Source organism: Podarcis tiliguerta (genome assembly GCF_965153285.1).
Source record: "Podarcis tiliguerta genome assembly, chromosome: 12".
NCBI classification, from domain to species: Eukaryota; Metazoa; Chordata; class Lepidosauria; order Squamata; family Lacertidae; genus Podarcis; species Podarcis tiliguerta.
Window position 1 is genome coordinate 43,918,204 of NC_139545.1, and position 23,504 is coordinate 43,941,707.

A 23,504-nucleotide genomic window follows, 5' to 3' on the forward strand; every position below is an offset into this window, starting at 1 on the left:
TGATTTAAATGCATGGTGGGGGTGTGACCTTAGTTCTGTTCAGCTCAGCGAAACTTATCCTCATGTAAGTGTGCATAGGGATGCAACTTAAGGATGTTTTCACACATCTCTGCCAATGTCTGTTTTTGTATTTCCCGTATCCATAAATCACAATGAAAGCTGCATTGACTGGAAGGTACCAATGAATTCAAATTGGCACTCTTTCACTTTTTGTCTCACTTGAACAACATTGATAAGTGATGCCAGATGCTCCCTTCACTCATGGAATCCTCTCCATGTTTCCACAGATCTATGCTTACATCATTGTTGGCATTTCTCGCATCTATAAATCATATTGGAAAGCTCCATTGATTATATGGTACTGGCCTTGATGGGCCATTTCTTAGGCTCACTACAAAGCAGGAGCTTCCATTTTGCACTGACTGTGTGTCCAGCCATCACTTGATAGTTGCAGCATCAAGTGGTGACAAGTTGGGTGTGTTAATGAGCCTGAGTGAATCAGACAAATCCCACGGAGAGAAGTCTTGTTTCACCTCCAGTGCAACACTTTTCAATGGACTCAGTGTGCCAAGGAATCAAATGATGTAATGTTAAGTGGTATGTGTGAACAGGAGATTATTTAGTGCATGAATGCAATTTATTAGTGGAAAACGTCTTTTGCCATCAGTGGCATGGACACAAAGGTAAATATTGTGAAGTTTTTTCATGTCCCTGCTCTTAAGATGCCCTTTTCTTAATGTCTCACTGTGTGCCGAAATACTAACAAGATGACATATTGAATTTAAGAGGACTCTCATCTGAACAAGATTGTGATGTTAGTCTAGAAACAAACTTCCTGATTATTGCCCTTTAGGCAATAATCATTATATTAAGACAGTAGCACACTGCAGAGCTGGTTGTGCAAGCAAAATATTTTCCTCTCTCCAACCCCACCCCACCATACAAAAGGCAGAGTTCTGTGAATTTCAAAATCGAGCTCCCTGCTCTGTGATTTGCAGTTTGTCCCAATAAAAGTATTACAATCCTCTTTTGTCACTCTATACCATTTTTGAAGAAATGGGGAAAACAGGTTAATGAAGCCATAGCTTGTATTTTACTTCCCCAACTACCAAATGTTTTATGATACCAGCATATTGTATTCAAAGAATTGCATTAGCCAAGTGCTTAATATTTTATAATTGCACTCGTGTTTTACATCCGATTACTTAATAGTGTTTCTTCGAAACGTGCCATTATAAGCTCATGTTCTACCGAACAATAGAACGCGGTAGTCAAAATAATAAAATATTCCTCCCCTCCCCCACTTTCTCTCAAGGGATGTTGCTAAAACGCAGAACTTGCTATTAGGTTACATCCCGTTTTAAATTTAGAAAGTGCAACAGCTCAGGATAGGCAGCACTGATCTAAGATAGCAAAAGAGTCAAAACAAAGGAAGAGAGAAGAGTGTCTAATTCCCACCCACCCCTCCGTATTTCTCTGCTCTGAGGTTGTCCTCTGATTTAATTCTATCAAGAAATGAGCTTCCTGCTTCTCCTTTCTCCTTGATTAGACTTTCCGGGCAGGGTGACATATCCCGAAAGAATGCAATTCATACACCGGGGTTAACTTTTCTGACTCAGTGCTGACTGAGAACATGTGGTCACTCTTGTTGAAAGCAGATCATTTCCTATGCCCATATGGGCTGTCTATATTTATCAGCAGTTTCCTCCTCTGCCCGAGGCTCAGCAAATAATTGGATTGCGTGGCTTTCTTTGTAATAATCCACTCAACCAGAGTACCACATTTAAAAAAATAAAAACCCAACCCTTTCAGATATGGAACAGTAACTAATCATGGTCCTAGGAGAATCCAAAAGTATAGTATTATTTGTCGAAAAAAGAAGAAGCAAGACAGGCCCCTCATATTTTCGGGAGCCTATGTTCTGGTCGCAGTGATCAATGCTGTAGTAGAGTCCCAGCTGGATTACTGTAAGGTGTTGTACGTGGGGCTGCCGTTGAAGACGACTTGGAAGTTTTAATTCATGCCAGGTTTGTTCATATTGGTCCAGGCTTAAAAGAACTGCAGTGGCTGCCTTGTCACTTCCAAGCCCAGTTCAAATGCTGCTCCTTGTCTTTGAATTCCAAGGGAGCCAGCGTTTGTCCACAGACAGCTTTCCGGGTCATGTGGCCAGCATGACTAAACCGCTTCTGATGCAACGGAACACCAAGATGGAAACCAGAGCTCACAGAAATGCCATTTACCTTCCTGTCGCAGCGGTACCTATTTATCTACTTGCACTGGTGTGCTTTCGAACTGCTAGGTTGGCAGCAGCTGGGACAGAGCAACAGGAGCTCACCCCATCGTGGGGATCTGAACCGCCGACCATTTGATCAGCAAACCAAAGAGGCTCAGTGAACCTAGCAGTTCAAAAGCACGTCAAAGTGCAAGTAGATAAATAGGTACTGCTCTGGCAGGAAGGTAAACGGCATTTCCGTGTGCTGAAGCTGTATGCCGGCTTCCTCAGCCAGTAAAGCGAGATGAACGCTGCAAACCCAGAGTCGGCCACGACTGGACCTAACAGTCAGGGGTCCCTTTACCTTTGTAAGCTATGGGTTAAGCTATATGGGTTGCCCCCTGCCCTAAAATCTCATCCGATGAAGGGTGGTGCAGACATGCTTTCAATAAATACAAATAAATGCATTTTCTGATGGGACCAGGTGGTCCTGGCTTCCACCCAAAACCAGTCAACAAAGGAGCTTACATGTAAGTAAAGAAGTCACCTTTTATCAGAGCAGTCTAACGATAGAGAGAACGGTAGCTAGGAAAGAGCAGAGTCTAGTCAGGGTGCTCCCACAAGGCAGAGAAGCTCGAAGAATACATCTAGTCCGACAGCAAAGGCCAAGGGTCAAGAGCCTAAGATTAGTAGCAAAAGTTCCAAGGCTGCGTGTGAGCTGCAAAGTTGCTTCAACAAGTTTCCTCACCTCCATGCCAGACTTTGAAGCAGGGACGGAAAAGGCTGAAACCCCTCTTTCTGCCATCATTCCTATCCAGGAGACTGTGCTTCTTTGAGGTGAATAAATCTCTCTGTTCTTTATAGGTTGCATCTCCCTAGAAGAGATTGATGGGTGTGTCTCCTCCTTAAAATTCTTCTGCTTCATCACAGCAGGTCACAGGGGTGCCAACTTGAATCAAATATTGGGGGGCAGGTAAGCCCCACCCTGCATAATTGCTCACAAGCCACAGCACATGTAGACCATTTGACTGGCAATGGCCATCAGTTTTGGGCGAGGGACAGGTCTTTCTAATATTTTATAGAGGGCTGGCAGAGAGACTTAGGCCCCTAGGAGTTGGTTCATATGGTAGGCCAGGTCTCTCAATACCCCATATCTTCCACAGGCAGGAAAGTGATAACCCTGGAGCCTCCTGCCTTGTCAGGTCTGAATGCATCTGGGGTCTGAGGGCAGGGGCTTCATCAAGCAGGCTCTGCTGCATAGCCTCCTCCCGTTCTCCACTTCTGAATCCTCCTCTTCTGGTGCCCCCTACTCCTGCCCAGAATCAGAGGGCTAAGAACATATGGGCCTGTTGGGTCAGGCCTATGACACATCTGGTCCAACATCCTATTCACATAGTGGCTAAACACACACACACACACACACACACACACACACACAAAGATTAGGAGAAAAAGAGAGTAACCAAAATTGATATATTCGCCTATCCCTGCATGGATCCAACCCATATTATTGAAATACAATAAATGTGTTTCAGATTTCTCCCCATCTAACAATGGATATGCGTGTATGAGAGGCTTTTGAAGCCCCATTGGGAGCTGCACACACAGAGGATGTGTATCTGTCTCCCAAGGTTCATCTGAGCCCTGCCAAACTTGATGGATGCCTTCTGTTGATGCACACCCCCAATATTGCGTTCAGCCAGTGATGGATCGGTGCCAAGCGAACAAGGAATTTCCATAGAATAGCTTTAGATCATGCCTCTTCTCACCATCCCTCTTCGGCAAGCAGCTCTAATTAAAGTCCCATTGAAAAAACGGATTATGAATCTACAATCAGTGGAAGAATTTGTTGCACAAAACAGTTGGCACGCTTGTAATCCATTTATTTATATTCATTGTTTGTCATTTCCTTAATCTTTTCCCTGCTGCCTCACCTTTAGATGTAGAATAAAACAGAAGGTTTACAGAAACTACAGACCTTGTTGAAGATGAATTTACCAAAAGATTGGCATGAAACTGAGTGCACAGTTCATCATATTTCTGGTTTCAAATGAAATTAAGCACATCTCTCTTTCCCTAGTGATGATCTTTCTCCTCTTTCCTTCACTCATTGTTGCTCTTTGCATTTCTGTCTGAACTGCTGTGGATTTCTGGCAATTGCACAAACTGGGGGAAGACTGAACACACCTCCAACTAGTTCAGCTGCCTCCTTCCTTCTCAAAAGTGACCTCATTATTTAAGGTGCTACCTAGTATCAAGGTCTTAGAGCAAACAGCAGGCAAAGTGGGTCATTGTTGTCTTCCTTAGATTGTTTGGAAGGTGGGCTGAACTAGTGTTGCTAAACTGCTTCTCAGGAGGAAATTTAATAGCATTTTAGAATCTCTTCCCCCCTACCCTCCCAAATCCACAGGAGAATATTCCACTTGCCCTCACTTTATTTCGATCCCCAAGAACACCTTTCCAAATTTAATTAATGGAAGGATGCTGTCAAATTCATCTTTATGAAATCAGATTTGGGAACAGCCGTATCGAATTGTGCTCTGTCTCACTTGATGTTCGCAAGCTCAATCACTACAGCTCCCAAATGTCTCTCCAGACAAGAGAGTTTCATCTACTGACCAAAAAGAAAAGTCAATGTTTGGTGTAGGAACCCATGTGGAATACAAGCATGAGTAAATGACAGCTTAAGACATAACAGCTCACCAAAGAAGGATCAGGGAGCTGGCAGAACAGCTAGATTTTGATATAATTTGCATCAGAAGAACATAAAGGACTTACGCTAAGAGGGAGAAGTATGTATTTTCAGACTGTATTTGCAAGCTTCAATCAGAGGTTGCTTTTTCAGAGTCCTTAGTCACAGGCACACCATACATTTAAAGTCCTGTTACAACACTTCAACAGGGAGACTCCTAGGGGATGTAATTTGTTAAGGGAATTGGAGCTCTGTAATATAGTTTCCAGGATTCTCTGTGATGGTTAAAGTGGTATAATAGTGCTTTGATTATATAACGTGATGTGACCTTTACTGTCAAAAACAGGTGACCGAAACACATTTCTGCTACATCGTGTTGCTGATGGTTTTAGATCACTCTGCGTCTCTATGGCAGAGGACCACATTCACCAGTGGTCAACCCCTCAGCATGTGCAGACAAGGCTGCATTCAGACATGGGGTTTATTTACAGGTTACAATGCTAGCCCTTCTGTCCAGATTTCTAATGCTCCTTTTACGCTGCAGTACCTGTTGCGTTAGGGAACGGTGGCTTTTTCAGCACCATGCCACCATGTTGCTAAATTTTAAATCGCAAGAAGGAACTGTATGTCGCGAAACCACTGCAAATTTCATCCCAGGAAATTACAGCGCAAAACTCCTGAGAGTTTAAGACTCAACAGGGTCGTGAAGGGATTTTTTTTTTTAATGGAAACATGGAATTGTGGACTAGATTGCACTAGATTTCCAGAAGTGGCTTTTATGTTGCGTGAAAGATCACACAGAACAGGGAAATTAATCAGTAAGGAAACATGGGGAGACAGAATAAAGTGCATCTGAATGGACCCAGACTTCACGTAGTCTTCCCCTCCTTGGTTGATCTTCGCAGCTGAGGAGTTGGATTATTTTGGACATCAGATGATTGATCTGATGAGTGGGAAGGGAGCAATTTGCATCACCAACAGTATTGGCTGGCCAGAGAGGTTTAAACATTTGCACCCACCCACCCAGCATAATATCTACTTTGTTTTCTCCACCTTTGCTAAAATTTGTGGGGTCAGGTGGGGGAGGGGAGGCAAACTGACCACTTTTGCTCTAAGGAACATGGGGGGGGGCAGCTAGCTCTGATATTTGTCAGTGATGTTACTTTCATTTTATTTCTTTTTTTAAAAAAACAAAACACCCACCATCTAAGTATATGAATAAGCTCTCAGAGTGGCTTATAAAAAATAATATAATGCATTAAACAGAATGAAACCACTCATGTTAATAAAAAAAAAAATCAAGTTCTTAAAAATCTATTTCACACATCAAAGCCAAGAGCAGAGCCAAGCAATTCAGCACAAAAAAAACTGGGAGAAAAGTATATTTTGTATTTCCATCACATTATTGTCTGAAGTGGCTTAACATACAAGACTCCATACAAAACAAAACTAGAAATACAAAACAATTAAAAAAGAAAACAGTCCAAAAACACAGCAGCATTAAAACAAAAAAACAAAAGCACTCTTCCTTCTGGTAGTCTCCAGCATCTGGCATTCAGAAGCATCACCACCTCCAACTGTTACAGGCAAAACATGTCCATAGGGTTAGTAGCCATTATCCTCCATGAATCTGTCTAATCCTCTCTTAAAACCATCCAAGTTGGTGACCATCACATCCTCTCCTAGGAATTAATTCCATAGTTTAACTATATGTTTTGTGAAGCACTTTCTTCTGTCTGTCCCGAACCTTCCTACATTCAGTTTGATTGGATGTCCACAGATTCTAGTATTATGAGTAAAAAACCCCCACACATTTCGCTTGTTTTAAAAACAATGCATCTTTTTATCTATTTATTATCACATGGCCTGGATAGCTCAGTTGGTTAGAGTGTGGTGATGATAACACCAAGGTTGCAGGTTCGATCTCCATAAGGGACAGCTGCGTATTCTTGCATTGCAGTGGGTTGGACTACATGATCCTTAGGGTCAATAATAATAATAATAATAATAATAATAATAATAATAATAATAATAATAATTTATTTATACCCCGCCCATCTAGCTGGGTTTCCCCACTTCCAGCTCTACAATTTTATGATTCTATCACACACACACACACACACACACACAACAGCCCCTTTAAGCTCAACGAGTTTTTTTTTGGGGGGGGGGCGGAGGTGAAGCTTAAGATATGATTTCTGTTCAAGACGTCAGGCTATCACTGGAGCACTGGAATCCATGGGCCTTCATATGTTGTTGGACTTCAACTCCCATCATCCCTGAGGATTGGCTGTGCTTGCTGCAGATGATGGGAGTTGGAGTCCAACAACATCTGGAGAGCCACACATTGCCCTCATCTGCTCCAAGCTCTCATCTCTCCTTACTTGAACTTGTAACCTGAATTTCTAACCTGAACGTGAGCTGTCCTTGGTCCTGACCACTTGTGACCCATCCTAGATTCTTCCCATGCTTGGCTGGTATACCCTGGTAGGCTCCAGCCTAGAGCTTGACAAGGGACCACCAGCTGTTTTCAGGATATATCCAAGGAAACATGATGCTGCAAATGCACTCCCTCCAAGCGGTGCACACATTGCTAGTGCACATTTAGCTGGGGACGGGGAACGGAAGAAAAGGGTTCTCATGAAGAATTCTATCGATTGCTCCTGGCCTGGCCTTGATTCTATTGATTGCTCCTGGCTATGCTGTGTCTCTACAGTTGGAAGCAGTAATGCTTCTAGATAGCAGTTGCTGGAAACCACAAATGGTGAGGATGCTCTTGTGCTTGGCTCCTGCTTGTGGGTTTCCCACAGGCATCTGGTTGTAAGAACAGGAGGCTGAACATGATCCAACAGGCTCTTCTGATGTTCTAGAGAACCAGTGTGGTGTAGTGGTTAAGAGCGGTAGTCTCGTAATCTGGGGAACCGGGTTCGCGTCTCCGCTCCTCCACATGCAGCTACTTGGGCCAGTCACACTTCTCTGAAGCCTCTCAGCCCCACTCACCTCACAGAGTGTTTGTTGTGGGGGAGGAAGGGAAAGGAGAATGTTAGCCGCTTTTAGACTCCTTAAAGGGAGTGAAAGGCGGGATATCAAATCCAAACTCTTCTCTTCTTCTTCTTCTAGAATAATAATAATAATAATAATAATAATAATAATAATAATAATAATTTATTTATATCCTGCCCTCCCCAGCCGAAGCTGGGCTCAGAGTGGCTAACAAGAATAACACAGCATTCTAAAATCAATTCATTCTAAAATCAATTCAAAATCAAATTAATGACAACCATTGGGCTAGAGTTCTGTGAGGATTACCAAAGGACTGTGCCTTGTCCAAAGGCCTGGTGGAACAGCTCTGTCTTGCAGGCCCTGTGGAAAGATGCCAAATACCGCAGGGTCCTTGTCTTTTTTGACAGAGCGTTCCACCAGATCGGGGCCACAGCCGATCTAATAAATATCAATATTAGACACCGTACTTTTCATACATTTCCCAAATCTAGCAAGTTCAGGTCAGGAAACTTTACTTAAGATTAACAAACGCATGCACACACCTACTTTCAACTCTAAACAATGCTTACTGCAATGAAGACTGGCTTCATCATCAGTCTGTACTTAAACAGTCTGCTTTTGTAGCAAGGAAGACATTGCGCAGCTCTGCCAAAAGCCTCCCAAGCAGCTGAGTGTCTGCTTGTTTCTTTGTCTTCAAGCAAACAAAAGGTCAGCTCCTCCAGTCCTGATAGGAGAAGGATTGGACAGCAAAAGACACTCTTTTGGTCTCATTACCTAATAAAAAATATTTACGCCCATTAACACAGAACATTGTGTTAATACAATTGTACTTCAAGAATCAAGAACCAGGCAACACCACCAAGCCTGACGATATGCACATCATGCAACAATAAAATGGCAACAGTGAAGTATGAGGTATCAGAATGGATGCAGAGTTGGGCAACCTTTGAAGAGACACAAGCTGGTAGTGAGTGAAACAGGGGAAAGTGGGCTGATGTAAAATTCACCTCTGTACACTAGGCTACTTTCAACATGCACTCTCACCTCTTGGTCATCCATCCACACAAGCAAGAGACATTGTCAGACTTCATGAACAGGTAGAAACACCAGGTAGAAACACCTGGACATGTGAAGCACTGAGGGGCAAAGGTGTGTGCCTTGGGGAGAGTTCCCAGTCCACCTCTGGTAGCCCAGATAAGGAACTCCCATAGCACAAAATACACAAATATGCACACACACATAAATAAACATGCACGAAACATGCAGGGTCTTGATTTCGAATACACAATGAAATATTTTACACTTAGCACAAGACTGAAGGAATAGAATTGCAATGGGGAAATTGAACTGGCGGACCATTTTCCCATGGACATCTGCTGCTGTAACTTCAGAACTTCCCACCCAAGTTTCTTGCACTGTTTCACACTGCAGATGGTGGCTGAAGCTGTGCACAAGCAGCACAGGCTATGAGCCCCTAATAAAAGAGAGATGATTCCCCCCCCCTCCAAGCCCACTTTCTGAGCTTGCCTTGTTTCCCGTTGTGAATCCAAGCCACAAGCCAAAGAGTACACAAGCCGGCATCTAAGGCTTGCCATTCAAGGGAAGTCACGGTGGAGCAGAGTATTCTACACATTTCCAACTGCAGGACATATTGGAGCAAGACATGACATTCTTTCCGTGTGATTTCTCTGGGGCATACATCATCACCCCGCCGTGTCTTTTATTCCTTAATCTACATCTGTGCTGATTTTGGATTTGTGTTCCTCGGCTGCCATTGTGTGGATGCTGGCTGATGCTGCTCGGAACAGCTTTATTGTACCATTGTCTGGGTTTATGGTGATTGATTGGATGATTCATAAAACCTCTGCTAGGCTGGAAGGAAGCCTGTCATTACTCTCCCGTCTCTCCGCTCACCTCACCTGTGCTATTTACAGCTTGGAAGCCCAAATGTTTTTGGAAATGCTTCTTGACAAGGCATCAAATGTACTATGTTTATCTGTCTCTCTCTTCAAAGATTTCCTAGCAGATGTTTGGCACGGTAGAGAATCCAGAGATTGCTATGTGTAAACACTTTTAAAGGAAATCTAAAAAGACGTCTAGTATTATTTCTATAATTCAGGATGGAGGGTGTGTGTTGCGTTATGTATGTGTGTGTGTATACACAACATACACAGACAGATTTGGTATCCAGCTATGTCATTCTAATAGTAGGACAACCAAATTAATGGACAAGTTACATATGCAGACACACCATCCTGAGCTTTATCAAAAGGATCTTTTACTGTGGTTACCATGATGACCACCATCACCAATCACAGATATCCCATTGTTTATGTTCTGATATTACATACTATCACCCTATCACAAAGGTCATTCTGCACATCCATGATCAGTTATACTTTCTTCTTTTAATTCACCAGTAATAGCACTACTATTGTTATATGAGGAGGAAAAAAATATCCCCAACTTGGGGCCTCTTACACTTCTCCCACTGACTACTACCGGATGTTGTCATGCCACTAATGACTACTGTTACTATTGTTGCTGGTCATAATAATTTTAAGAACAGCTATACCACAAAATAAAATTTTGCACACAGCTGAAAAACCAGTTGCCATTGTCCGGTACCAAAAGCTGCTATCAAAGTCTTCAGGTATATAGTATTTGGGCTAATCTGATTACTTCAAACTTAATGTTATTTCTGTTATTAATTTATTCCGTTCTGTTACCTGGTTTAGAGATTATTGTTGCCACTGACTTTTATTATTAACGAAGAACACAGAATATTGTAAAAGTGATAATTATATGCATTGTAAAATGTGTGTGTATACACACAAACACGACTCCCCCCCGCCACCCTGAACTCATTGGAACTCAGTTATGGCACCTCAGGTGGGTGCCATTGCCATTATACAAGAACAATGGAGGCATTCATGGTGAGCATTTCTTTTTCTAGAAAAATAGCACTGTCTATCTATCTATATCTATCTATATCTATCTATCTATCTATCTATCTATCTATCTATCTATCATCTATCTATCTATCTATCTATCTATCTATCTATCTATCTATCATCTATCCATCTATCATCTATCATCTATCTATCATCATCTATCTATCATCATCTATCTGCCAAGTATTTCATTATGTGCCCCCACAGTCATCTCTGTCTGGCCTTCAAGGCTCTATCCAGGCCATGCTCCTCCTCAGACACATACTCTCTCACCAGTCAACACCTCTTACCTGTCCAACTTCATGCTGAAAATGTCCTTGAACTCTCATAATCGAATCCTGTTTGTCTGAATGGAGGACTGTACAAAAGTGCAGTGTCCTTCATTGCTCTGCCCATTTTTGCCTGTTCTGGCATGTGGTCCCTGGAAGGTTGCCCAGATGGAAATGGAGCCCTCAGTCTTCAAAAGGCTCCCCATCCTTGTTTAGATGATTGACCTTATGGAGTAATTACATGTGCAGACCATGTGGAAATGGATTGCCTAAAGGCTCCAGAGGCTCCAGTAATGGACTTTGTTGCCACCCCACCACACTTCAATTGTACCCCACACATCTGGCTTTTTGAAAGCATGGTGGTTGTGGCATCTGTTGTGCATTGGTTAGTTCATTTCAGATGACTTACTTCCATGGAGGCACCCCCAGATTATTGATTACTTATTTCTTTTATTAGATTTATATTCCACCTTTTTTCTACAAGGAGCTCAAGGTGACATAACAACTTAATCTCCCACAACAACCTGTAAGTTAGGCTAGGCTGAGAGGCAGAGACAGGCCCAAGTTCACCCAGTGAGCTTCATGGCTGAGTGGGGATTTGAATCTTAGTCTCCCAGGTTCAACACTCTAACCCAGTCTTTCTCAACCTTGGGTCCCCATACATTGTTGGATGAGGAGTCCCATCACCCCTGATCACTGGTCTTTCTAGCTAGAGATGGTGGGAGTTTTAGTCCAACAACATTTGGGGACCCAAGGTTGAGAAAAGTCGCTCTAACCCAGTCTTCCTCAAACTCGGCACTCCAGATGTTTTGAGACTACAATTGCCATCATCCCTGACCACTGGTCCTCCTAGATAGGGATCATGCGAGTTGTAGGCCAAAAACATCTGGAGGGCCAAGTTTTAGGAAGCCTGCTGTAAACACTTCACCTGTCTGGTGGCTGCTGTATCTATGGCATAGCAAGGGGACATTGTCCTGTTGGATCCACAACAGCTTGTGGCATTCACTCTATGACTTTCCATGGAAGCTAAAGCAGGGCCCTCTAATTTTGCAAATGCTGCCCTTTCTGAGCCTCCAGGTGCATCCCTGCTGCCATTTGCTCCTCTCTTTTCCAAAGGAACGCAACGCTAGAAACCTCATCTATAAAATATTGTGCTTGGGATGCTTCTGTCGGCTTGCATCTCTGCTGAATGCCTATAACATCTGCCTCGCACACTGCCCTTGCAACATACTCTGCCCCCCTCTTGCCTTTGCCGTCATGCTAACTGAATCTGCTGCCCTTTGCTTGCCCCAGTGGCACTACTTGGAGCGGAAGGAAATGGAAATGCTACATCTGTCAAACTGCCCTTGCTTCTTATTCTCTATGAAGAGCAAAACATGTTAACTGTTTGCTCTCCTAAGATCCATTTTATTCAATGGCTTCTGACCTTTCAAAGGCAGCTTATGAGACTTGTTGCATCCTCTGTTATCCTACTGGCTCACGCAAGGACACTCAAGGGGCAGGGGAACCTGGGCTCTCAGTCACAAGAATGAGCTGATCATATGAGAAGCATCACCATATATATATATATTTGCACGATTTCTAATATCTTCTATATACAATAGGATGGAATGTTGTGGACAGGCTACCTCTAGGCCATGTTTTAGCAGCAGTATGTTGAAATGTGATAGAAAACATGATACATAGACTTGATACATGGATATCAGGTGGTCAAGCCTGGGAGGTAGGGAACAGAACAGGCAGGAGTCAGGCAAATGGTAAAGCTGGCCAAAGACCTAAGCACCATTCAGATATTATCTGAACGCACAGAGAGAAAGGGAGCAAGATTGTTCCTTGCCTCCGTGCACAGTTGGCAGCACATTTGAAAGGGCATAGGTGCATATAAAATGTCCATGTGGAGGCTCCTCCATGCATTCAGGCACCACCTGACCTATTGAAGTTTTCAAGGACATGACATACCTATGGGGAGTTTGTATGAGTGTAAGGTCTTCCAGACATGATGGCAATGCCAATGAGCATGAGATAGTGTCATCCTAATTTATCTCTATGCATGTTGAGATACATCAGTGGGGACAGTGAGAGGATGGTATGAGCCCTTAGCAGGGGTCTGCTCTTGGTTGTCAGGTATGGTCCAAAGAGAGACATTTGAGACTAAAGCAAACAGAACAGGGGGCAACAGGCACAGTCAGTGGTCCAGTGAAGGGAAGGTGAAGCACTAGGATCATTTGCTACTGCTGTTCATGATAATGATGACCTTTTCAGACTGATGGGCCAGCCCTGAGACTAGACATTATAGGATTGGCTTTTTTCTTGAGGGTGTAGGAGGCGCCTATCCTATTCCAGCTCAGTTAGTTTGGGGCAAGACAGCAGAACCAGTCATTGCAGACTGAGTTCCAAAAGCTGGTAACAGCAAGCAGTAGCAAGGAGAGTCCAAAAGCCCAGGTGAAGTGAGTTCAGCTACAGGTGTTTAAAAATGTTGCCCAGGAACCATTTGCTGTTGAAGAGTACAGTTATTTCCAAGGAGCCATTAACTATTGAGTAGTGATGACATTTGGCCCTCATGCATGCTCTCCTTTGTCAATCACCTACTTGAGGCTGAACTGTCTAGCGCTAACGTTCTTGAGGATGAATTCTGAGGACAAATCTTCTGGTTCCCTTGTCTTCCCAAGCCTGGAACCAAAGACTGCAAAATAAGTTGAGGGCCCTTTAACAGCCAACCAGCTTCTCTGGGTAGGTAGGGCATTCCTGCTAGCATATACTGTCTAATGGGACATAATGGAGCCATGAATGGTCATGTGTGAAACTGACATGGACTGAAAATTGACTGACCCACCTGTTTCCAGTTTGAACAGCAAAGTGAGCAGCTTTTGTTTCTCCCATTACTTGAGGTGACTTCTTGGGTTGAGGATCATGCTTGGGAAAGAGGCAATGTGGCAGAGATATCTGATGTTGGAGACAGAGCCCCAGTGATCTGCCCTAGATGGTGCACAATTCCAGGTTCATTGTCAGTAAATGATGCTTCTCTGTAATATTTTTAGGTTCCAAAATGAGGACTCTCCATCTCCCATTCTTAGCTCAAACTCAGATTTCCTGGAACGTTTGTGGGAGTAGCCGATGGCTGACCACTCCTGACAGATGCCTAGCATTCTCTCTCCTTGCCAACTTCTTTAGAGACTCAGGTACCAGGATGAACCACTTATACCTGACCAGCATTTTAATCAAACTTTTGATTTAGATCCAAACTATGAAACATGCTTAAAAGGCCTGTATTGAATAATAGAGTTGATCTTGGACCATTTCAGGCTACATTTCCATTGCTTATATAGCAGCTCCACAGCCAGATCTACTACCTTTCCAAGTTTTGAATGGAAGACATCTGTTTCTAAGGTTTATCTCTCCCACCCTCCAACTTAGATTCCCCCCAACTTGCCTTTGTTTCAGGTCTGTTTCATCTTTACTGGAGCCTCCTATGCTACTTAGCAGCTGAAGTTGTCCAGGAGCAGAGCTTGCTACAGCAAAGCAAAACACTTTACAATAGAGCTCATGTTCTTTACAAAACAGTGTGCTGATTAGCACACCAGCCAATATGGTCAATGGTTGGGAATGAGGGGGATTGTAGTCCAATAATATCTGTGGATCTAAAGGAAGGTTGTCATTGCTCCTCGAGTAAAAGCACAGTGACTCTTTTGTGGCTAAGGGCTTTCCATGACTCCAGAATCAGAGGATTTAGGTAATTATGTTCTCCAATAATGGAAGGGTATTTGGGTCTCACGCCATGTAGGGCTTCATACATTAACATCAGAATTTGCCCCAGAACAACCAGTGCAGTTCCTACAAAATTGGTGTTATATGGGCACAATTGGATGCATCACTCAGCATGCTGGTGCAGGTTTGGGGAACCTTTGTCCCATCAGATGTTGCTGAACTGCAACTTGCATTTTCTTTGGCCATTGGCCAACCTTGCTGGGGCTGATGAGAGTTGTACTTTGGCACCATATTGAGGGCCAATGGTTCCTTGCACCTGCTCTAGTGACTGTATTCTTGTGCTGGACCCGGGGGGGGGGGGGTTACTGAGAGGCGTGGTCAGAGTCCGGTCCTGGGTCAAGGGTCTGGAGACTGTCCACCAAGGCCGAAGCGGGGTCCAAAGCAAGAAGCCGGGCGTGGTCAGGAACTCCGGAAAAACAGGTCTGGGTGCTGGCAGAAACAGGTTTCCAATGACGTTGCTCCCGCAACCTGGGACTGGGCTGACTGGCCTTTATCTCCTCTGAGGCCAGGGGCAGTCCCGGCCCACAGGTGACCCGCCTCTCCTGGCCTTAAGGTGAGCACTCCTCCTGAGAGAACTTAGTTCGCTCCGCTTCTCTGCCCTGAACCTCTGCAGCTCAGGAGAGGCTGGAGGGTTAATGGACCCAGGGGCAGCTTCACCTTCCGCTGACAGGACTGGGAGAGGCGCACCTGCAGGCAATGGGTCCTCAATCACCTCCGGAGCCAGAGTGGGTACTCCTGAGGACCCGGCACAGGTGCAGGCCCTTCAGATTCAAGTCCCTGGAGGCCGGGACTCCTGTGCAGGCTGGGATTCCTCAGATTCAGCTTCTGAATCAGATTCCCAGGCCATCACAATTCTGCTCTAGTCGCAACTTCTGGACTCTCCAAGCATAGCCCCCCATAGAGTGCACATATGACTAGATAATGGAGCAAACATTGGCTTGGGGCCTCCAGGAATAAGGAAAGAACCCTGCTCACTCCTTGAAAATAGCGGCAATGAAGAAAGCGATGGCAGGGTTTGGTTTCGTTCTTGTGACTATCAAGATGGTGCACTTCTGCCTAGCTTTTCGACGAACAGTGTTGCCTCTTCCACCTGCACATCTTTCCCAATGCCTGCCCTCATTCAATAGATGTATCCTGGTTCGCCACTCAAAATAGTCGCCATGGTGATGGAGCTAGGAGCAGGCCTTGCTCCAGTGAGAGACAACCCTTTTCTTTTTAGAATCAAGGAAAGAGTGAAAGAGAGAGGGGAATCTTGGTGAAAAGGAAGCGGGGGTCATACCTAGCCGTCTGTTTATGATGCTTTCATCTGTATGCGGAACTGAACGCGACTAGAGGGACTTTGGGTTAACGTTTTCCCCCAGAGGGCCTGAGGCAGTTTAGCTGTCAGCTGCCTTTATGAAGGGAAGTGCTACAAACCATGGCAGGGGAGGGGCACTTCGCTGTTTATCACACCAATAATTGTAAGATAAAAGCCTCCTAATGTAACGAGTTGACACATCTCATTATATCTGGTGTTTAAGGTGCACCTGCAATTTGCTATGTTACTAGCAACCTGGAAAAAAATAGATGCTCAGCCTTTTTGTCTAAAAGCAAAATAAATGCAAGAATGAAAAGTCCGAGGGAGACATCTTAATATGGATCAGAGCAGACAAATGAAACTGGATCATGCCAGCCCTTATAGTTTCAGGGAGACTTCTTCTTCAAGGTTAGAAGGATTATTTTATGGATTTGTGGCATGTTCCACCCCGTTTCTCTAAGGAGCTCCAGGTGGCATACATAGTTGTCCCTCTTCTCATTTAATCCCTGCAACAACCCAGTGAGGTAGTTTAGGCTGAGAGGGGTTAATCGGATCAAGGTCACCAGGTGAAATTCATGGCTGAGTGGGGATCTGAACCCTGCTTTCTCAGGTAGTAGTCTGACACTCTGACCACTACGGCACACCAGATGAACACCCACCACCTATCATTACTCAATAGGCTGAAGATCCTAGGGCCTTTTGTACTTTTGAATGTATATCTTATACCTGTCAATCTCATTTGGATTTCTATTTGAAAATATATGGACTGTCCATATTAGTGTATATACGACTAATGTAAAATGTTATCACCACAGTTCAAGCTATTGTTAATGGCACAGCAGCAGTAGTTAATTGAAAAGCTGACTACCTTATGAATAGCACGGGAAAACTATCTAAGAATCGCATTTGCTCTAGAGGAGAAGCTGAACTGAATTTTCTACCTGGTGCAGATGTCAAACTGACCATTATCCTCTTTACCAAGGCTTTGCTGTGTTAATATTTATACAAGGAGGTGTTAAAGCAGCAGTCTTTGATAAAGCAGGTAAAGTCTGCAAGCAGCCTTTGTCTAATTAGGGAGGAGTGAAGTCTTTCTATACAATACTAGCACAACTTACATTCTGGAACGGTCCATAATGTTCCTCTCTTTTGCTGAACATCATTCTGTCTGGATACTGAGATCCAGCGCCGGGGGCCTTCTGGTGGTTCCCTCACTGCAAGAAGCAAAGTTACAGGGAATCAGGCAAAGGGCCTTCTCAGTAGTGGCGCTCGCCCTGTGGAACACTCTCCCATCAGATGTCAAAGAAATAAAACAACTATCAGACTTTTAGAAGACATCTGAAGGCAGCCCTGTTTAGGGAAGCTTTTAATACAGGATGAATCATTGTATTTTGATATTCTGATGGAAGCCGCCCAGAGTGGCTGGGGAAACCCAGCCAGATGGGCGGGGGTATAAATATATTATTATTATTATTATTATTATTATTATTATTATTATTATTATTATTATTATCCTGTCACCACCCCATGTGAGGATTGGTTCAGACTTACACACATGCCTGGATTGCAGCATCAGGAGATCTTGGTTGCATGAATGCACTGCCACCAAATGATGTCAAGGATGCTCCTTTGAATGTTGCCATTAAGAAAAACCAACTTGTGTAAATTAACGCACAGAAGAGAATTTTCTCTTGATGCCATGTTAAAAACATAATACAGTCATACCTTGGTTCTTCAACAGAATCCGTTCCAGAAGTTCATTCAACTTCTGAAAATGTTTAAAAACCAAAGCACAGCTTCTGATTGGCTGCTGGATCTTCCTGCACTCAATCAGAAGCCGCATAAGCTGCATTGGACATTCGGCTTCCAAAAAAACCTTTGCAAACCGGAACACTCACTTCTGGGTTTGCGGCTTTTGGGAGCCAAAATGTTCAGGTCACAAGGCATTCAAGAACCAAGGTACGACTGTATTAAAAACATACAATATTAAAAATGTAAGGACAGCCCTGCTGTATCAGATCAAAGGCTCATCTAGTTCAAAATCCTGTTGTCACAGTGGCTGACCAGATGTCTATTGGAACACCACAAGCAAGACATGAGTACAACAGCACTCTCCTCACGAGATTCCCCACATACTGCCTCCGATAGTGGAGGGAGAATACACCCACCATGTCTAATAGCCATTGATACCCTTTATCCTTCATGATAACTTTATTCTCCGTGAATAGTTTTCAAAGGAAAACCTTCATATGCTTGTTTGAGATTCATTCAAGCCCAGAGGGCCATTATATTATTGAACCCAACATGCACAGTATGCGGGTGGTGGTGTCACAATTCTTACCTGTGGTTGTCCATTGAAAATGGCTCAGGTGTTGAGTCACTGAATGATGAGAGCAAATGTGCACAGATGTGAGAACTAGGCCTGCATTGGCTTCATGTGTGTGATGGCCTGGGATTTGGGCTCGGACTCGGAATCTGAGGAATCTCAGTCCACACCGGATCCTTTGCCTCAGGCGGTGTCTGAACCAAGTCTGGGGCCTGATTCTGAAGAGCCCCAGTCTGCACAGGTTCCCCTGCAACAAGCATCAGCTGGGCCGAGTCAGGGGCCTGAGCCTGCCCTGGCTCCAGATGTGGGGATTACCTCATTGCCTTCAGCTGGGCAATCACATACAGCTGTTCCGCTACCAGTTGGGTCAGGAGAGGCTGAGGCGGCCCCTGGGTCTAGTAACTCACCAACGTCTCTCGAGCTGCAGAGACTAAGGTCTGAGAGAAGGAGAGACCTGAGTACTCGCAGGAGGAGTGCTCACCTCTCGGCCCTGTTGGACCGACTCCTCGCGGAACCCCTGGATTCGGGATGGGACCTGGACCGTGTGGTTTGGGCTACCTCCAGGCCCAGCACAATGTGTGTGTGAAGGGGGCTTTTTCTGGCCACTCTTTCATATAAACAGGAGTCGGTAGTTAGGTGACGATTGGGGCAGAGGGATGCAATAGACTTGGAAAAGGCACCTGTGTGGGCCAATGGGTGTTCTGATCTAGCAGCTGTCACACACAAAAAGCTATCTCCTCCTCCCCATGTTGAGAACCTATAGATGTCTACTCAGAAGCAAGCCCCATGGTTTTCAGTGCCACCCAGCCAACAGCCCTAAATATTCTTATTTGTAAGTAAGCCCCACTGGAATTAATGAGACTGAGTAAAAATGATTAGGATTGGGCTGCTAAAGCAGTAACTAATTAATTGACTGGTGATCTATTAGGGAGAAGATGTCAAGCCTATTGTGCTCTGTATGGCCCAGCATCTGTTTCTTCAAGGAATCCATTTTAGGAAAGCAGCGCTTCATATTTATATTTCCTATCTCGCATCTCTTTGCTTCTCAGCCATAAAAACCTCAGAGGGTCAGTTTGGCTACTTTTCTGGAGCCTTGTCTTGGCTAGGATTAATATGTTATGAAAGCTCTCCCCCTCCTAACCCCCTGGCTGCCTCCAAACCTAAAGCATGAAAGAAAGGGGAAAATATGAGGTATTATCATAAGGTTAAGCTTCTCCAGAAGATAAATGAATTGACAAGGTCTGCAAATAAATGCAGAGCATTCTGCTGCACAGTAGATCTGACGGGGCTAATGATGAATGGAAATTTGCTTTTACCTTCTGACATAATTAAAATATCCAGTGCATTAGAGTGTTGTGTCAGTAGCACTACATATTTTCATTTCAAACATCAAGCTGGCTTCTCCCTGGTAATTTTTCTTGCTCCTCCACGAACGGGATGTATCTTCTGGAAAGCACTTAAAGGAAAATTTAATAGAGACATGGCATTTATTTTCAGATCATTGTGTATATATGTTTTTACCCTTTTGGACAGCTTTATCTTCCTCCAAAGATAAAGGAGAGCAAAGGGACCCAGACAAGCAAAGGGTGTGCATGGAACAGGGGAGGGAGGACTGGGGGGGGGCAGAGATTAAATTTCATAAAGCTGCAAGGCCAGCTATGTTTTCTCAACAGATAGGGCTTTGCAGAGATCAGCTGCAGCTGCAATGACTCCATTTGAATATTGTGATCAAAGATTTTATCTATCAAGTGCACCTTGGAGAAAACCTTGGCTAATTATATAAAACGAGCATGCTGCAAATTCATGTCCTGTTAATAAAAGCCCTCTTCAGGCAGCTGTAATTCATGTGAAGTGTGGACATAAGGGGTGTGTGGGGACGAGGGCACCAGCTCTGTCTCATCACCATTCTGGTCACCCTCCAACTTGTGGATGGTGACTGTCTGGAGTAGCAGCTTCCTGCACTCCTGGAGATTCCCTGCATGGAAATTCCCCAGGCATTTTAGAACCTAAAGTTTGCAGGATTCTAAGAGGTGCAGAGAGCATGACTAGAAGAGGCTTCAGAAGGACACTCACTTTCCATGACTTGGAAGGTTCTGAAGGCGAATTCTTTGTGCTTTTAGCTGGATGCGCTTAGCAGACTTCCCATAATCTGGTACCCCAATTACACAGAGCTCATGGTCAATCCTTGGTGGATAGCAGGGATGGAGGTGGCCACCGGAAGTCCAAAGAGTGGCCAATATTATCTGAACCAAGTAATATCTCTTTAGAATATATCTGACGCAATGCAGATTTATTAGGATATATAGAAGCCCTGTTGAAATACTGTCTGCTGTCCAAGGGTTCAGTCATACATAGAGAATCTTGTGTTATTTTTCCTGGTTTCTGCCCCGTTTTCTAATGTTTCTGGGTTAAAGGGGTGTAAATTGATCCCCCCCCCCCCCGGAATCAAGAATGCATTCACATGGCTGCTTATTTCATTTTCACGACCGTCCCCTTACTTAATAGTTCTGTGAACTATTTAAAATTTTAAAAGATGATGCTATTAAGGTGCTACACTCAATATGCCAGCAAGTTTGGAAAACTCAGCAGTGGCCAGAAGATTGGAGAAGGTCAGTCTACATCCCAATCCCAAAGAAGGGCAGCGCTAAAGAATGCTCCAACTACCGCACAATTGCACTCATTTCACACACCAGCAAGGTTATGCTTAAAATTCTTCAAGGAAGGCTCAAGCAGTATGTGGACCGAGAACTCCCAGAAGTGCAAGCTGGATTTAGAAGAGGCAGGGGAACCAGAGACCAAATTGCAAACATGCGCTGGATTATGGAGAAAGCTAGAGAGTTCCAGAAAGACATCTACTTCTGCTTCATTGACTATGCAAAAGCCTTTGACTGTGTCGATCACAGCAAACTATGGCAAGTTCTTAAAGAAATGGGAGTGCCTGATCACCTCATCTGTCTCCTGAGAAATCTCTATGTGGGACAAGAAGCTACAGTTAGAACTGGATATGGAACAACTGATTGGTTCAAAATTGGGAAAGGAGTACGACAAGGCTGTATTTTGTCTCCCTGCTTATTTAACTTATATGCAGAATTCATCATGCGAAAGGCTGGGCTGGATGAATCCCTAGCCGGAATTAAGATTGCTGGAAGAAATATCAACAACCTCAGATATGCAGATGACACAACCTTGATGGCAGAAAGTGAGGAGGAATTAAAAAACCTTTTATTGAGGGTGAAAGAGGAGAGCACAAAATATGGTCTGAAGCTCAACATCAAAAAAACGAAGATCATGGCCACTGGTCCCATCACCTCCTGGCAAATAGAAGGGGAGGAAATGGAGGCAGTGAGAGATTTTACTTTCTTGGGCTCCATGATCACTGCAGATGGTGACAGCAGCCACGAAATTAAGAGACGCCTGCTTCTTGGGAGGAAAGCAATGGCAAACCTAGATAGCATTTTAAAAAGTAGAGACATCACCTTGCCAACAAAGGTCCGTATAGTAAAAGCTATGGTTTTCCCAGTAGTGATGTATGGAAGTGAGAGCTGGACCATAAAGAAGGCGGATCGCCGAAGAATTGACGCTTTTGAATTATGGTGCTGGAGGAGACTCTTGAGAGTCCCATGGACTGCAAGAAGATCAAACGCATCCATTCTTAAGGAAATCAGCCCTGAGTGCTCACTGGAAGGACAGATCGTGAAGCTGAGGCTCCAATACTTTGGCCACCTCATGAGAAGAGAAGACTCACTGGAAAAGACCCTGATGTTGGGAAAGATGGAGGGCACAAGGAGAAGAGGACGACAGAGGACGAGATGGTTAGACAGTGTTCTCGAAGCTACAAACATGAATCTGACCAAACTGCGGGTGGCAGTGGAAGACAGAAGTGCCTGGCGTGCTCTGGTCCATGGGGTCACGAAGAGTCGGACACGACTGAACGACTAAACAACAACAACAACATTCTATTTGAGCTTTCACATGATGTAAAAGCCACTTCCGGAACTATCGTGCAACATAGTGCAAGTTTAGTGTTTGCACTATGTTCAGTGTATTTACTTCCAGAAAAAATATATGCAAATAATATGGAAATAAGTGCTAAACTTGTGCTGAATTCCAGAATTGTATTTTACATTGTGTGAAAGCTCAAATATAATGTGGAAAGTAACAGTGAGAAAAGCGTCAGGGAAATGGAATAAACTGCCTTGTGAATGCAGCCCAAATAGCATGGAAGAGTGTTAAACATGTGCTATATTCCATTAGCATTCCAGAATTGGCTTTTACGTTGTGTGGAAGCTCAAATATAATACAGAAGTTAACAGCTGGGGAAATGGAACAAGCTGCTGTGTGACTGCAGCTCAAGTTAGCCTGGAAATACATCACAGTCGGCTTGCACTTGCCCCAACTTTGCACTTTTCTGAATTCGGCCAGTTTCTGCTCTCTCTTTTAACTCTAATTGATAGTTAACATTTCACTTGCAAAAGCCAGCACAAGGAAATGGCCTTCCTAATCGCATTTGCTAGCTTGGTTTCCCCAGCCATCATGTTGTTATTTCAAAAATGCTTTTCTATTGACATTGCAATCAGCAAAGTGGCATACAAAAGGAGAAATTGTTCAGGGATATTGAGATTGTCATATTGCATCACCATGAAGGGCTCTTCTTAGCCTCTGCAGCTGCAGCCCTAAACAAAAGCAAGCCAAACATTCGGATGCAGGGAGGTGGGGAGGGGGGAACGAAATGGAAAATAATGTGGAAGCAATTGTGAAGCCCTTGCGTAGACCAATGTTTTGTCCTCGTATGGAATACTCCTCTGAAGCCTCTGTCAGCCCACCTCGCAGGGGAGGGGGGGGGAGGAGAGAGATTTTGCAGAAAGAGGAGAGGAGGGACGAAAGGGCATTCCATACTGATCAAGGACAGAAGGAAAGCCTTAAGAGAAGACGCTGCAAAGGATGGCATTGATTTCCTTTGGAAGCAGGCAGATGAGAAAGCAGATGATT